This window comes from Crocuta crocuta, unplaced genomic scaffold (assembly GCF_008692635.1).
Source record: "Crocuta crocuta isolate KB4526 unplaced genomic scaffold, BGI_CrCroc_1.0 scaffold65, whole genome shotgun sequence".
In the NCBI taxonomy this organism is placed as follows: Eukaryota; Metazoa; Chordata; class Mammalia; order Carnivora; family Hyaenidae; genus Crocuta; species Crocuta crocuta.
In genome coordinates, this window is record NW_027530683.1 from 1,716,495 (window position 1) to 1,734,147 (window position 17,653).

Genomic DNA, 17,653 nt, shown 5'->3' on the forward strand with positions numbered 1-17,653 from the left:
TAGCTTGAGACTACAAAGTTGTAGGAGATACTGATCATCGTAGTATGCCTTTTAGTTTTCACATTGGGTCTATACTTTGGGGATAGATATGGGGAGGGGAAATAATAAAAGTAATTGAGAGTTAATGACTTACAGGGTAAGACAAGGGTATAAGAAGGCTGTGTCCTTGAGAGAAAGTGATTAAACCTAGAATTCAGATTGGGTAGAGAAGAAAGCAAGTCTATAAAGGACTATCAGTTCAGAATAAGAATGAAAGGAACAAGAGACTGGATGTCTTGATTTGTGTTGAGCTAAAAAGCAAGAGTAGTTGGAATAATGCTGTGGTTACTGTTGGAGAGGCAAGTTTGATCTTAGGATTTCATACTTAGAAAAGTTCTGCCATCATTCACTGTAGTTGAAGTGGATAAGAGGTAAAAGTCATTAGCATTCAAGGGACAAAGGAATAGTCACATCCCTGACATTGACATTGTAGTTTCTTAGCATGAATACAGAAGTTGGGGTAGACAGAAAGGAAGACATTGAATCAGATGCCTGAAATACATTTAAAGGAAATGACACTGATCAGGAGGTCAGTAGATATCACTGAAGAGAAGAGACAGTGAGAAAGCTGGAGGGTGTAAATCTCAAAGGAGGGAGGGTTTTTACATCTATGCAGAAGGTACGAAAGAAGCAAAGGGGAACCAGAAGAACTCTCCTTCCTAGTATATGGGAAGAAAGCTGGGCTGCTAGGAAACAAGTGTCCTTGGTAGGTCTGTTTCAGGTACCATGTGTGTGTGAAACATTCAGTGTAGAAGTTGTGGATAGATGCGAGGGAGTAATAGTGGAAAGAAGGTGACACAAAGCGGACTGAAAAAGCTGAGATCAGAGGAATAAAGAGAAGGAGAGAAAGATGGGGAGGGAAGAAGCACATAGCTGTATGAAAGCGAATAGGCAGTGGATGGAGTGCACCCATTCTCCATTGCATAAATTGTAACTAATGTGGTAAGAAGTTCTTGCTCCATTTTAGCCACAAAGTGTAACAGAAAAGATACACCTAAATGCCTATAAAAATAGGCATATCCACATACACTTGTTAATAAACAGAGACATGGCCATATAAATATGAGCACACATATATGCTCACAAAAAGAACACATAAGAAATACGTATCATATGAGGAAATAATGAAGCTGAGAAAAGAAGAAAGACTATTTACATTTGAAACAAAATGAAGAGTTTGTAAGAGAAAAAGTGAGGGTAAGCGTAGATGGGGGAGTGGGTTGAAAAGTCATGGTGAAAAAGGTAGAAATGAGAATTGGTAGAAAGTGGTAAGAATGGGGAACCAAATAATAATTACATTGCCAAAAATTTTCCTTATATTATTTTTTTTTGAGAGAGTGTGAGTGGGGGATGGGCAGAGAGAGTGGGAGAAAGAGAGTCCTAAGCAGGCTCCATGCCCAGCACGGAGCCCCACACTGGGCTCCAGCTCATGATGGTGAGACCCTGATTTGAGCTGAAATCAAGAGTCAGACCCTCAGCCAAGTGAGCTGTTTAGGTGCCCCTATTCCTTATTTAACAGGAGACCTGCCTCCTTGGATCTCCCACTTATCCCCCTACACATACATTTTAAATCATTACCTAACTTGATTTCCCATATGAGGTCTTATCAAAATGTTAAGAAAGTGGCCATATCTTTACTGTTTTTTATTGTTTACACTTCCAGTCTTCAAATGGCTGGTAGACTGCTCACCCGTGTTTGTATTCTTTGTGGATGTTCTCTTCTATGTCTAGTGTCTTTAAAAATACTGGTCCCCATATAATAATCCAGTTTAATCATTATAAAGAAAAATGGGCCTGATATCTTCCTTGATTTAGACTTTCACTTCTATTTTAATGCTGCCATGTTGCAATACTGACTTACACTGAAACACTAGCCTGCTTGACTATCAGGCCAAGCCAAATCTGTCCTATTTCATATATGATTAATATTTCTGTTTCCTTTATTGCTGCACAATAAACCACCCAAAGAGTAGTGGCTTAAAATGGCAGCTATTTTATTTAATCACATCCATCTGGGCTTGGGGCAGTTACGCAGTTCTGCTAGCCTTGCCGGGCTTCACTTATTCAGCTGCCGTCGACTGGGGTGTGGTGGTGTGGTCGTGTGCCTGACAGGTGGTGCTGACTTCTGCTGGGATTCTCTCTGTAGTATCTCATTCTCAGCCAGATGAGCCCAGACTTATATACCTGGTGAACACATCGGCAAGAGGGTAATATTGAACACAGGAAGGTTTCTTGAGGCCTTGCTTAAAAGTTGTACAACATCACTTGGTTTATTTTATTGGTTAAAGGGAGTCATGGGTCACCACAGATTCAAAGGGTGGGGAAATAAATTCCACCTTTTGACAGGAGCAGTTGCAAAAAAAATGAATGGCCTTTTTTATTCCATAATATTGATATTAAATGCCAGATTTTACCTTTATCCATGTCAGATTTCAGCTTGGTAAATTTGGGACATTTTTCCAGCAAATTAATATCTTCTGGCATCTTGAGTTTATCACTTCTTGTACTTACGATAAACTTACGTTTTAGGTTTTTAACTTAGGTAATTAAAATATGTTGAACAAAAAAGTACTGAGACAAACCTCCTAGAGACAACCCTACAGGGTCATAATATGTATTCCTATTCAAATTAGCTATGAATGATCTGTGCAATCCTTCTTGATCTTGTCCACAAAGGTGTTTTAAGACAGTCTGTTAAATGGCTATTAAAATCAAGACATATTAGAGTTCTTCCTCCTTACCAACCAGTTATGGAGGTTAATTTCTGAGATGCAGCTAGACTTGCAAGACCAAGTATATGGTAACCAGGATCAGCCTAGCTGCCAGAGATCATCAGTCCTTACTGGCTACATCGGTGAGTAGGTCTACAACTAAGATTACTGGACTGGCTATAGGGTGCCATCCACAAGTACTCAGATATTTCAATTAGAGTACCTAAAGGGCTTAATTTGGGCTTTCACAGATATCCATATAGGTATAATCTGATAATCTGTGCCATGGAAACAATCTGGGCTGTGATGATATTTGGCAAATACGATGAGTTTGTAGATCATTGCTTGCTTAAGTTGATATCATGCCTCGTATGGTTCACAGCACATAGCATTTACTCTATTTTTAAATTTAATTTTAAGGGCTGGTCTACCTGTGTTTCAACATTCAAGATATATTTACTGAAACGCTTCACTGAAAAGTCCACAAGTCATTCTTTATTAAAATTAAATAATAAATTCCAAAATATTACCAACTTAACAATACTATGATGGTATTACACATTTTGCCTTACCGAAAAAGACATCATTTTTAAAATGTATATGGACTTACAAATAGATCCTGTTTTTTTTTTTTTAATTTCTAATGTTTTATTTATTTGTGTGTGAGAGAGAGAGAGGGGCAGCGTGAGCAGGGGAGGGTCAGAGGGAGAGGGAGACACAGAATCTGAAACAGGCTCCACGCTCTGCAATTTCTAATGTTTTATTTATTTGTGTGTGAGAGAGAGAGAGGGGCAGCGTGAGCAGGGGAGGGTCAGAGGGAGAGGGAGACACAGAATCTGAAACAGGCTCCAGGCTCTGCGCTGTCAGCACAGAGCCCGATGCAGGGCTCAAACCCACGAACCATGAGATCATGACCTGAGCTAAAGTTGGAGGCTTAACCAACTGAGCCACCCAGGTGCCCCTAGATCTTGTTTTTTTAATAAAATTTAAAGCCTAACACATTTATGTATTCTTGTTAGCAAACTCAGTATTAATAATACATTGTGGTTAATTTGGAAATGGGCATAATTAACTTATCTGCATTAACATTAACAGCAAAAATAAGATTTCCAGTATAATTACACCAGAGATAATGAGGAAAAAATTGATACTGGCAAGAATAAAGAAAGCCAATCACTAGGCCAATTTAGTGAAAGAAAGAAGATACAGGACAATTGTTTACTATATAAATTCATATAGAATATTTTGAAAAGGACATCACAAATATTTCATTATAAGTAGATAATAAATAGGATTTCTAGATGAGCACCACTTTTAAGATTTCTATTATAAAACAGATTTAAAAGGTATTTGTTAATTACTTAGAAAATATGACTAAAGCAAATGGCTACGGAAACTTTTAAAAAGTCTTGACAAAGGATTCTGTTAAAATTCTTAGCCTAGTTAACATGTCAGTGGTAAGTTTACATGGATATAATAATTAGTATCAAGTATTTGTATCCCATTCATCCTCATTAGATCTTTGAGATGAGTTAGATACCAAAGAATGCATTTATTTTATTTTTTTTTGTTTTTTACAAATAGTTTATTGTTTTTTTTTACAAATAGTTTATTGCCAAAGAATGCATTTAAAAAGGCTCTCTTACTACCTCCTTGATTCACTGTGTTCAAGTCTCTCCAATATTTTATGATTGCCATGAGATTTAAGAATTCCCAGGAGTACTGAAATATTGGTAAACTTACAGCCTACATAGGCTACAGTAGAGTATATGCCTAGGTTTTGTTTAAATGCATTAAGTTAAAAAGTCTGCATTCAGCAAAAGTGGTGCATTTTCAGCTCTAATTTTGACCTAAAAATAAGATTCAAATCAGTAATGTAAATTAAGTACACATAGTTTTCACAACCTCTATGATCCCAAATACAAGATGATACTCAGGAAATAAGAGTTTATAAAACTATTATGGTTCTCAAGATGATTTTGGGTCATGTCTTCCCTACACCTCTTACAAAGCAGTCCAAGTAACCTTTGTTCTGTTTGGGCCAATCATGGGGCAGAACTCTGAGAGAGTGATCGAATTTGCCTTTATTTCTCAAAGAGCTATTCCTAAAATAATTTGGTAGTGATTACTGCTGAAATAGAATTCCACCAGTAATAGAGACATCTGGAGAGAGAGAAAACAACAACCAAAACCCAAAAGTTAAAACCAGTGCTGAGCAGAAGTTGATCCAATGGCACTTCTCTCGCTTCCCATTCAAGAGTCTAATCTTTTCCCATTCTCCTCCCTTTGACTCTTAACATTGGCTTTAGAAAAAATGTTTTCTGAGAACAATGTTATGTGATTGATAAAAAAGGCTACTGAGAGTATCTGCATTCTATTATGAAACAAAGCATAACCCAAATCTGTTTATTTCTGATACTGAGATTTTTTAAAATTTTATTTTCTTAATGTTTATTTTTGAGAGAGTGAGCACTCATGTGCATGTGTGTACACACACACACACACACACACACACACACACACACACACACACATGAGTGGGGGTGGGGCAGAAGGGGAGGGAGACACAGAATCTGAAACAGGCTCCAGGCTCTGAGCTAGCTGTCAGCACAGAACCTGAAGCGGGGCTCGAACCCATGAACCATGAGATCGTGACCTGAGTGGAGGTCAGACCCTTAACTGACTGAGCCACCCAGACGCCCCTCTGATACTCAAATTTTAAATATCAATTGATAGGTATGAAAACAGATATATCGTGGGGATTGCATTATCTATTAAATGAAACCAGGAATGTGACTATCATCTCTGTCTACTTATAAAATTGTCCCTATTTGCTGCCAACTGGTATTTTTGGCTGGATCTACATTATTAAAAAAAATAGGAAAAGAAAAACAATAATTTGGGTACATACAGTAAACAATATTTAGTTTTAAAGCATCATGACCAACCATTTACTAATTAGCTTGTTGATTTCTAGTATAAATTTCACATTAAATCCAATTCAATCATTTCCCTAATAAAACCATTTTACTGTATAAAAAATATTTCAGGGGCGCCTGGGTGGCTTAGTCGGTTAGGCGTCCGACTTTCGCTTAGGTCATGATCTCGCGGTTCGTGGGTTCGAGCCCTGCATCGGGCTCTGTGCTGACTGCCAGCTCAGAGCCTGGAGCCTGTTTCAGTCTGTGACTCCCTCTCTCTCTGACCCTCCCCTGCTCATGCTGTCTCTCTCTCTCTCCTAGAAATAAATAAAACGTTAAAAAAAAATTAAAAAAAAATATTTCAAGTAACTAGAATAAAGGATACAAATAATATGGATAGATTAATTTAGCTCCTCAGATGTCATTATACAAAAGCATTATAACTTAGATGATATTATCTTTAAAGAATTATCATTCCTTCAGAAATTAAGCAGTAAATTTGGATTTATCTGAGATTAAATAGAACATAATAATATCTTAGTACATGCACACTCAACTCTGCTTAGATTAGATATACACATTTCTCACTCAATGAAAACTTGCCTTTTATTTTTTTAAGTTTATTTATTTTGAGAGAGAGAGAGAGAGTGTGAGAGTGCATGTGTGAGTGGGGGAGGGGCAAAGAATGGGAGAGAGAATGAGAGCGAGAGAATCCTAAGCAGGCTCCACTCTACCAGCATACAGCTCGATGCAGGGCTCGAATGCAGGAACGGAGATCATGACCCGAGCCAAAATCAAGAGTCAGATGCTCAATAGACAGAGCCACCCAGGTGTCCCAACGTGTCTCTATTTTATTTTATTTATTTATTTTTTAATGTTTTATTTATTTGTGAGAGAGAGAGAGACAGCGTGAGCAGGAGAGGGTCAGAGAGAAAGGGAGACACAGAATCTGAAACAGGCTCCAGGCTCTGAGCTTGCCGTCAGTCAGCAAAGATGCCGAGGCGGGGCTTGAACCCACGAACCGTGAGATCAGGACCTGAGCCGAAGTTGGAAGCTTAACCGACTGAGCCACCCAGGCACCCCAACTCGCCTTTATTTTAAATGTAGACTAACAGTTGCCATCTTCCACGTAACCTTGAAAAACCAGGCTTGTCAATCAATCATAATGTCATTAGTATCAATTTAGGTGACTAGTAAAAATAAAAGTTAAACATTTAACAATCAAAATTTAATGTAAAACTTTGCATTCTTTACATTTGTCCCACCTCATTTGAAAATTAGAACATGGAGAAAGAGTAAAGCAATATTTCCTTTGTTACTATATCTCTAAGGTAATTTTATTTCAAGTTTTGGATATTAAAACAGTAACTTTGGTATAATATTACCCAGAGATTAACTAAGATTTTGTTAGTAAATTAGATATCTAGATAGTCTGGTGGATTCCAATTAGTCTATGGCAGTACCAGCAGAATGGATGATACTATTAGAAAAGTACTTACAGATGATAATAGAGTTATTTTGCTTAAGCCTCTAACTTAATATTAGGAAAGTGATTGAGATAATAGGATGAATTAAGATCAAGCGGCAATTTTATTGAATTCTCACTTTGTCAGTGAGAGGATATTCAAATCATTTGTAAGTTTCCCAAGAAAACTCAACACCAGTAAAAGGCCCATGAGGTTCCATGAGAGCAAGTACAATGTGTATTTGTTCATCACTGGTACTTGGTAACTAGCAGAACAGGCTCTCAAACATCAACAGGGTATTATTTACTTGTTTCTGAACAGATATTACATACACATGCACACACACAGGGAATAAGGAGTAAAAGAATTTCATTTACATTCTCAATTCTAAAAAATAGATTGAAATTTTGATGATGACCCCTAAGAAGAGGTTTCAAAAATAAAGTTACTCCATGTGAAGATTTGTAGTTTATTTTTCTCAAATAAAAAAATTTTCTTAATGCTTATTTCTGAGAGACAGAGAGAGGCAGAGCATGAGCAGGGGAGGGGCAGAGAGAGAGGGAGACACAGAATCTGAAGCAGGCTCCAGGCTCTGAACTGTCAGCACAGAACCTGACATGGGGCTCGGACCCACGAACAGTGAGATCATGACCTGAGCCAAGTCAGACACTTTGCAGACTGAGCCACCCAGGCACCCCTGTAGTAAGTAGTTTATTTAGTCGAGTGCCCTTGCAGAAAACAATTAAATAATAAGCAGTTATAGGAATAGATTCCTCTCATTTTATTTTGATTTTTTAAAATTTATGAGAGAGACAGAGACAGAGACAGAGACAGAGACAGAGAGCGAGAGCGAGCACCAGCCAGGCAGGGGCAGAGAAACAGGGAGAGAGAGAATCCCAAGCAGCCTCCACATTCAGCACAGAGGCCCGCGTGGGGCTCGGTCCCTCAGCCTTGAGATCATGACCTAAGCTAGGCTGATATCAAGAGTTGGTTGCTCAACTGATTGAGTCACCCATGTGCCCCAAGATTCCTCTTTTTTAAATGGAGGGAGTTTTGGAGCTTGGTCGAAAGATCTTAAATGTAACTTCACTCTAAGTTAAGGTTATCCTTTTTGCTTCAGGAGGGATTTAATGTGATAACAATGAATTACTGATTCTGAAAACTAACATTGTCATCTCTTCTTTTTGACTTCATAACTTGTAAGGAGAAAAAACAAAGCATACAAAGGAATGAAGTTACCCTGGATGTGGATTACTGATAAGCAGACACATGATGAAATATGGGAAAGACAAGTTGACAACAGCGTCAACCGTTTAAATTATTTCATTTAAAACTCTTGATTTCTAAGAATTGGCCCAGGGTATGATAGTGGTATATTCAAAAAGGATGCAGATTTTGTGGGAAGGTTTCTCTTTCTTTTCTTATTCTGGTTTTTGTGTTCTGCCCCTCCTTCCCAGATTCTAGGACAATCCATATGAACACTTGCTTAAATTATATCTGAAAGCACATAGAAGTCCTTTATTTCTTTTAGACTGAAATGGATTGTTAAAATATCAGTTTCACTATTTTCAGAGTGCCTTTTGTTGAAAATTAAGACTGATAAATCACTGTCTTCTAAATGTTTTGGAAAGTTTTCAATTATATTGTCAAAGCTTTTTTCCTCAGGAGAATTGATCCTTGGTTTCAAGATAAGGATACAGTAGGGGCGCCTGGGTGGCTCAGTCGGTTGAGCGTCCAACTTTGGCTCAGGTCATGATCTCACGGTCCGTGGGTTTGAGCCCCGCATTGGGCTCTGTGCGGACAGCTAGCTCAGAGCCTGGACTTCCCTCTCTCTCTGACTGTCCCTTGCTCACGCTGTCTCTCCCTCTCAGAAATAAATAAAAATATTTTTAAAAATTTAAAGTTAAAAAAAGATAAGGATACAGTAAATAGAAATTTGAAGTTTAATCTCATTCATGATGTTATGAGACTGCTAGGTAGTCACTGCTTATTTCTGGCAGTTTAAAACTGTGTTATCAGACTCAGATATTTTATACAGAGTCCTAAATTCTTTATATAAATAAAAGAAATTAACCTTTCTAAAACCTCCGTATTTAGCAAAGCAATATAGCCATGAAAAGGCAGAGTTCTCTGAAAAGTTTGACACATTATAGAACATACATTATTTAAAAATTTCTTTGTGTTTTTATTTTTGAGAGAGAGAAAAAGACAGAGAGACAGTATGAACAGGTGAGGGGCAGAGAGAGGGAGACACAGAATCTGAAGCAGCCTCCAGGCTCTGGGCTCGAACTCACAAAGCAAAAGATTATGACTTCCTGAGCCAATAGGATGTTTAACCGACCGAGCCACCCAAGCACCCCCCAAAATTTGTGATGTTCACTTATTTTTGAGAGAGAGACAGAGTGTGAGTAGGGGAGGGAGAGAGAGAGAGAGAGAGAGAGAGGGAGACACAGAATCTGAAGCAGGTTCTAGGCTCTGACCTGTCAGTTTGATGCAGGGCTTGAACTGGTGAACCACGAGGTAATTAACCTGAGCCAGATCAGATGCTTAATCCACTGAGCCACCCAGGCACCCCTAGAACATACATTATTTAATTAAAATTGCCATTAAAACAACATATAAAAGGGAAGATGTTATAAAGATCAATACCACATATGTAAAAGAAGTTTATGGTTTCCCTTATCTCAAAAACAGTGTCTATTGCAAATAGACACTGTTTTTGAAATGTATATATATATATATATGTAATAGACACTGTTTTTGAGATAGATATCATATATATAGATATGTATACATATAGNCAGACACTGTTTTTGAAATGTATATATATATATATGTAATAGACACTGTTTTTGAGATAGATATCATATATATAGATATGTATACATATAGATAAGGAATTCTGGATGCATAGAAAGATGAGCAGTTCTGACTGAGTTCCATTTCTTTCTGATTTTTATGTCACTTATAAATGTAATTTCCATTCTTTAACATCCATTCACTTCACAGTTAATACTTTTCAAGCACCATAGTAGACTTGAAATTAAATCACATGTCTTTCTTATATGTGTTAAAGTGTTAGTATTAGGGATTAATGGGTTTTATTCTCAGTATCTAGATTATTCATCGGTAGTATGTTAGTGACATAGGGACAAATTAACTCTTTTCAGCAGACAGGATATCAGTAAACTACTTCAGGGACTACGTTACAAAGCTCTTAAATGTGCCTAATATTTATGTTCTAATTTATTTGCTATGAGTAATCACCAGGATAGATTTTTCATATGATTTCCTTTAGATTTACAGTATTTGCACTGTTAACAATATATAGATTTTTATATTCTAGGAACTACCATACATTTGGCAGCAAAGATAATAAATAAGACCTTCTAATTATGATTATGATTAAGTACTAGAGAGCCATTTGTAAAGCCAATGAAAATTATTCTTTTATCTTAATTGGTAGAGGAATTCTCATCTGAGTGTGAAGAAAAGAGCCTCAAACTTGCCTCCTGATAAAAATCCTAAAGGTTTTTCAGATATTCTATAAAGCATGATATATGAATTATAATTTATTATTGCTTTTCCTTAGATTAGTTTAGGTTTGCACAATATGGTACTGTTTACATCTTCTGGTATGTGTTTTGTTACCTAAATTTGGTAGAAATGTTTCTTTGAATAAATAACCTAGATGATATGAGTGAATTATTGCTATAAATCTTTGCTAATACCCTATCCTCATCATGTGCCTTTTTAAATAAAATAATTATACAAAATCTTTCTATGCTGCTCTCAGCTGTTTATATCTGCTTTTAAGTATTCACCCACCAGCCTGGTTCAGATAATTCAGATATCGCCAATGATATGACCTCAGGAACTAATCTGCTGTTTGCCCAGTAGAGGAGTTACATATTGCCTTTTGAAGAATGATCCCTCAAACCACAGCCTTGACATTTGGCCTATCTTTGAATGGCTTCAGATATAGCTCTTAAGAATAATCCTTATCATTCAGAATAACTTTGGACATTCTGACTTTTAGCACTAAACTCTACAGAAAGAGTTTAATTATGTGGGAAATAGGGTTATATAATCTAAATGGCTATCATTCCAAAGACATTCTCATGGGTATTTCTATTATTCCTTGAGAAGAATCCTTAGAAGCCTTCCCTTCTTTTGCTCTTCAGTTTCTGGAAGCCAATTTTGATGAGTTTTATATCTGCCATCTGACAGTGGTGTTCTCAAACTCAAACTTAATATTTTTTCTCATAAGTTTTTAAGTTAGGGTTACACAAAAAGAAAATGAAATTAGTTCTTAGTATTGAACTAAAAGACATCCTATTGATGGCACTCTGTCGTTCCTATCTCTTAGGCAGAAAATCTTAAAATACTGACTACTTCCTTACCCTTCACATCTCCTTAGTCACCAGATCACAGTTTTTCTCTACAGTGTTTCTGATATGAATCCTTTTCTCGATTCTCACTGCTACCAACCTATACCGGCACATCAACTGTCTGTTATTACATTATTATCGTTGCACCTTAGCTAGTACTCTTACTTCTAAAACCAAACTGCTTCAATTAATCTTCCACAGTGCTAAGTGAGCCTGGTATTCCTAAAATGCTATTTCTTTCAAGTGACCTTTGCTGCTTTCAAAACTCTACGTTGGTTTCTTATTCCCTAACACCCAAAATCTAACTGCCTTTGCATAGTAAGTCAACCTACCTCAGCTATTGATATCCCACAGGATGGGGCGCTCTCCCAGGCCGACCTCTGAACTATCTCCTCTCATGTAATATAATTCACAGTGTATCTTTGCTTCATTTGTGCTGTGTCTCTGCTATTCTACATTCTCTTCTTTCCTCTCTTATTCATATCCCACCCATTCTAGAGGCCAAGTTCAATTTCCTTGAGGCCTTCCTTCTCTCTATACTGCCTGTACCTGTCCCAAACAATTAACAGGTTATTTAGTTCCATTCTATTCTATAAAATAATTTTTAAAAACCCAAGGCAATATCTATATATATTAATATATTATCAACATTATATACAGATATAAGATGTCACATACTCTTGAACCCAACAATTCTGCCTCCAGAACTCTGTGCCCTCTCTAAGTTTTTAGCTAGAGGTATGTTCACTGCAACAGTTTTTGGAAACAAATAACAATGCCCTAAACTTCTCTGGGCAAGAGTCTTATAGCATGCTGTTTATTTATTCCACCAAATTTAATAGACTGCTACATACATTGATACAATGTGTGTGTGTGTGTGTGTGTGTGTGTGTGTGTGTGTGAGTTTTACAGTCTTTTTCTATATCTTGTAATAATGTAACAGATGAAAATAAAATCCAAATTTGTTGTCCCCCCATATTTATCTCTAAAATCCTATATCTTTTCAAGAAGGGAGAATATATTTTTGATTCCATGCAGTATGTAGTCAGATCAAGATACTTTTTCTATTAGTGCTTACAATGAAATAAATGGAGAGGTGAAAAGGTATTGCCAGCTGTAAAGGAACAGTTGAAAAGAATTCATCTTACTCATAATTGTTACCTTTCTGTCAAAAAGTTTTCGGAGGCAGTGTGCATCTAATGATATATACATACACACACCCAAAGTCTTAAATCATTCATATTAACCTGTCAAAAGTGCTGGTCCACTATTTTGACATGCTTACTGAGAATGGTGGATGACTTATTATCCTCAAAGCAAGCTATTAACTCCTGTCTAAACTTTCTCAATCTGAACTACTGTAAGGCAGCTCTTTGATGGGATGCACACTCTGCCTTTTATGGCTTCACATCATTCTGCTCTATTATGTGCCAGTGTCTTTGACAGCTATAAAAAAAGCCATATTAAAAAAGGCTAGAAATTTTGAAAAAAAAATTGTCTCAGTCCTTGTACCCTAAGTAATACATTCAAATTAAATTCCAAATATCACTATATATCCTTACATATACAGCTTTTACAAGTTAGGTCATTCTTACCACAGAAAGTATTTATGGTAATGTATTTTCTGATTAGAGGACAAGATGAAACATTATCTATCTACTATAAAAATCTCACACCATATTTCTCTTTTCCACATACCACATGTAGTTCTTCAACGGTACTATATAGTCTAATTGTTTTTCTAATTAATTGAAACCTTTTCTAGCAATTCTAAATATTTTTTAACTCAGTAATTCCACTTCCAGGGATCTGTGTCCCCTGCAGTAATTGCAGATACATGTAAAATTTAGTATGTCCACTGCAGGAGTATTGTAAAGCAACTCAACAGTAACAGTAATGGATTAATAAATTATGGTACAATCATACAATAGATTTTAAGCCACTTAATTGACACACTAAAAGATTATAATGACATAAAGTTATTCACCATATATTAAGTGAATTAACTTATAAAATTGTATATGATATATGAAAAATTTTGTAAGAATGTCAAGTTGCTTAGTGATATTTAAAAGGCAAAATATTTATATGATCTGAAGACAAACTGGAGTGCTTAGTGATTTTTAAAATTTTTTCAGGAATTCATGTAAATTGTTTCAGTAGTTTGGAAAATATTGATTGTAGTTAAAAAAGTTTTTAAAGATATTTCACCTATCAAAACAATATTAATTACTGTATCTCTTGGTAAGGATGAACACAGGTATATAACTACTAAAGTGAACAGAGGGCATTTAGGACAGAAATGCAACCTCTTTCTTTCTCTTCCCCTTCTCATTAATTTTTTGCTGAACTCTTCTCAGATGTAGGAATTCCATGATACTGACAGAGAACTTAAAAGTTCTATGTGGCTGTAGGCTGTACACTTTTGTTAAGTATTCACAATATTTAAAACAATAATTTGAATTGAAAGAGACAAATTTCCTTACACAGTCAAGGCTCTCTCAGGTACTTTCCTTTCATCTCTCACACCCAAATGAAGCCAATCCAGCACCTAAGCATTCAAATTTTCTATTGTGTTTTGATCCTGTTTGTTCTGTCTATGCAGGATATTTACTTTGGAAGGGGAGATTTATGGCTGAAGAACATGACTAAATAGTTTATTTGTAAAGATAAACCAACCTGAATTAGTTTTAAGGTATAAAAGCCCAGTGGGCTGCCAATTAATAAAAACAACCTTTTGTTTAAAAGAAAAAAAGAACACAAAGATCATGTTTATAAATATTTCTAGTACTTTTTCTAGGTAGATAATCATAAGTAATAATAATAAAAAACCTCAAAACCTCAAATAAGCAATGCAAGAGAAGGCAAGCTGTCTTAGTTATCATAAAATACCACAATTTAACAAACCTGATACTGTAAAAAAAAAAAAACTTAACTTTTCTGTTGAAAAATATAATTTAAGCAAAGTTTGAAATGGGGAAAAATGTTCACAGTATTTTTAATAAGAAGCTGATTTATTTACTATCTTAAGAGGTCTTGTGGGGAGCCTGGGTGGCTCAGTTCGTTGGGTGTCCGACTTTGGCTCAGGTCATGATCTCATGGTTCATGGGTTCGAGCCCTGTGTCAAGCTCTGTGCTGACAACAGCCAGCTCAGAGCCTAGAGGCTGTTTCAGATTCTGTGTCTCCCTGTCTCTCTGACCCTCCCCTGCTTGCGCTGTCTCTCTCTCTCCCAGAAATAAATTTTAAAAAGTTAAAAAAATTAAAAAAAAAAGAGCTCTGAAATCAATAAACAATACAATATAAAAATGGGAAAAAGTCATGAACAGGAAGTTCAAATAAAAATAAAAATATATTGTAAATAAAAATATAAAAAGCTGGTTAACTTTATTCATAATTAAAGTAGTGCATATTGAAATGAGATGTAATTTTTCATCTTTCAGACTGGAATGTTAAAACCCTTAATAATACTAAATAGTGTAAACTGGGGAATCAGCATTCTTATAAATTATTAGTTGTTGATTTAATTTTTTAAAAAACAATTTGGCAATACTTAGAATTAAAAAGGGACACTTTCTTGAAACTTTGCTTTTCATTTCTAGAAATTTTGTAAGAATTGAAAAACTATGTAAATATGTTTAAAGAAGGCTGCTCATTTGTAACATTGTTTGTTAACAGCAGATTAAAATAACAAAAGCAAAAACAAAAAAGCAAAGCAAACCCAGATTCTCTTCTCACAGAATCTGCACTCTAGCTGGTAAAAGATGTACGCATAGAGAAATTTTTTAAAGATTCAAATTATAATTTTATAATGTTTTGCACTGGCTAAAAACTAACCATTAGTACTTATACATTTGAAAGAATGTAAGGAAAGTGAGAATGTTTTAGAGACTATGATTTCAAAGTTAATTTTTTTAGCACTGAAAAAATACAAATTTGCCTTCATTTTTCTTGCATACATCAGTATAGATTTTTATTTGTGATAGGCAAAATGCTTTGCTTAAAAGTGACCACAGTCACAGAATTGTGAGGAAAAAAATCTCTACGGAGAAGGTCAAAACAGCTCGTATTTGAGCTTCAATGAAAACCTGATGCTCTAAAAATAGTTTTAATTATTTCTAGTTTGTCCTTTCCTTTAGTGGCCCATCCCTCAAAAGCTAGCTGGAGCCTGTAATAAATAAAAGGACATCTTTTGCAGATAAAACCACAAATCCCTCTTTCAAAAAAATTTTTAATGTGTGGTATTTGATTTTTTTCTTTTTATTTAACCCAACTAATAGGTGGTTATGCATCTCACTAAATATGGAACTTAAGTGACTTATAAAATCCGGAAAAAAAACTTTAACTACAATGAAATAAAGTTTTGGAGAAAATGTTGAAATATTAAAAGTTCCCACCTGTGAAAAAGTCCTCAAAATAAACTCAGCCTACTCCATTATGTTATTATACCCTCTGGTGTTATAAAGCAGCATATATGCAACAACTACCCCGACCAGAGCCTTGGTATAAATATTAGTTTGGAGAGGCTAATATTCAATAAAGTTAACAAAATTCCAATTTTAAGGCAGTTCGCATTCTTTTGTGATTCTTTTGTCCCTAAAACTTAAACAATTTTTGATGTGCCATAATCTCTTCAACATACTGTGGTAAAGAAGGCACAGGAATATTCTCTCCTTTTTCCCATTGAAACTCCCCAGTACGAAAAATAGTCAATATACCATTAAAGAGGAGTGGGTGAGTCTTTTTCCTTAATTTCAAAGAATGACTGGTATATAGCATAACGATAGTGTAAAAATTTCACCAGGCATCCTTATTGTTAATTGAGCAAGTCCAACTACCTTTTTATGTAAAAGGAGGCTATTAATCCTTTAACGTACAATTCCAAAATTCATAAAGCTCTTAAGAGCCAAATATTTTTATAAGTTTGTTGCAAACTCATGAAGCAGGAAAACCTGATCGAGGGTGACAATGCATATACTTCATTGCAGATATATTCATACGTTTGCTTACATTTGTGCATCTCTAGAAGAGCTGGTGTTTTATATACATCATATTGCCTTCATGAAATCTGAAAAATTCTAAATTCTGAAACACATATAGCCCCAAGGGCTTTAAATGAAGGATGTGGATACAATTAGGTTCTGTGTTATTTCTTTAGTAGGTGAATATTGTACATATGCCATAGCATATTTGATATTTCACAATCATATTTTAGGGAAGAGGCTGAATCTTCAATTTTAGACCATTTTCTATGGCACCTCCTTCTAACTGGTAATTAAGACTCTTAGAAACATAACCCACAGAGTAAATGGAATGTGCATGCTTTTTATAACTATAAAACCTCCCGTGACTGGCCCGAGGTTTCCTAGTGCCCCTCCAGTACCATACATTTTTTCCTTATTATAATTAATGTTTACTTGTCAATATCCTTTTCTAGATTGTAAACTCAGTGACAGCAGGTGCTGCTGTCTTTAATCTTATTTACCAGTGATTTCCACTGGGTAGATACCCAGTGTCTATCTCAATGCTTGATGAGCAGTACATACTTGATTGAAATAATATTTGAATTGCAGAACAGAAGAAGAAATACAGTCCCAAGACATTTTCTAAGTACCTTCAGATAACTCAACGTACATAGAAAAGTGCAGGCACTATCCTCATTCATTATTTAAAGCTCTTCTTAAGTCTTCTGTTACCCAAATATTTTGTCCATTCACTAACATTTCTTATGTGGTAATAACCATGCTTATTATTATCTGAACGTATTTTTGCTACTCTTTTATGTTAACCATTACATTTAATTTACAAATAAGCTTCAGTGTTTAAATACTTCTATTTGATAACTTTTTTTTGGCTAAATTTCCATTGCTATTGAATTTTTAATTTTTTAAAAATATTTTTATTTATTTCTAGGAGAGAGAGAGAGACAGCGTGAGCAGGGGAGGGTCAGAGAGAGCGGGAGATACAGACTCTGAAATAGGCTCCAGGCTCTGAGCCGGCAGTCAGCAGAGAGCCCGATGTGGGGCTCGAACCCACAAACCGCGAGATCATGACCTAAGTGAAAGTCGGACGCTTACCCGACTAAGCCACCCAGGCGTTCTGCTATTGAATTTTTAAACCATGCTTATCAT

The 17,653-nt window shown here is 35.7% G+C and overlaps 1 protein-coding gene across 4 annotated transcripts in view; it reads right to left on the reverse strand.

Annotated features, from left to right (window-relative positions):
* Positions 1-17,653, reverse strand: part of MIPOL1 (mirror-image polydactyly 1) — a 336,826-nt gene that overhangs the window by 33,227 nt on the left and 285,946 nt on the right. The window lies entirely within an intron of this gene.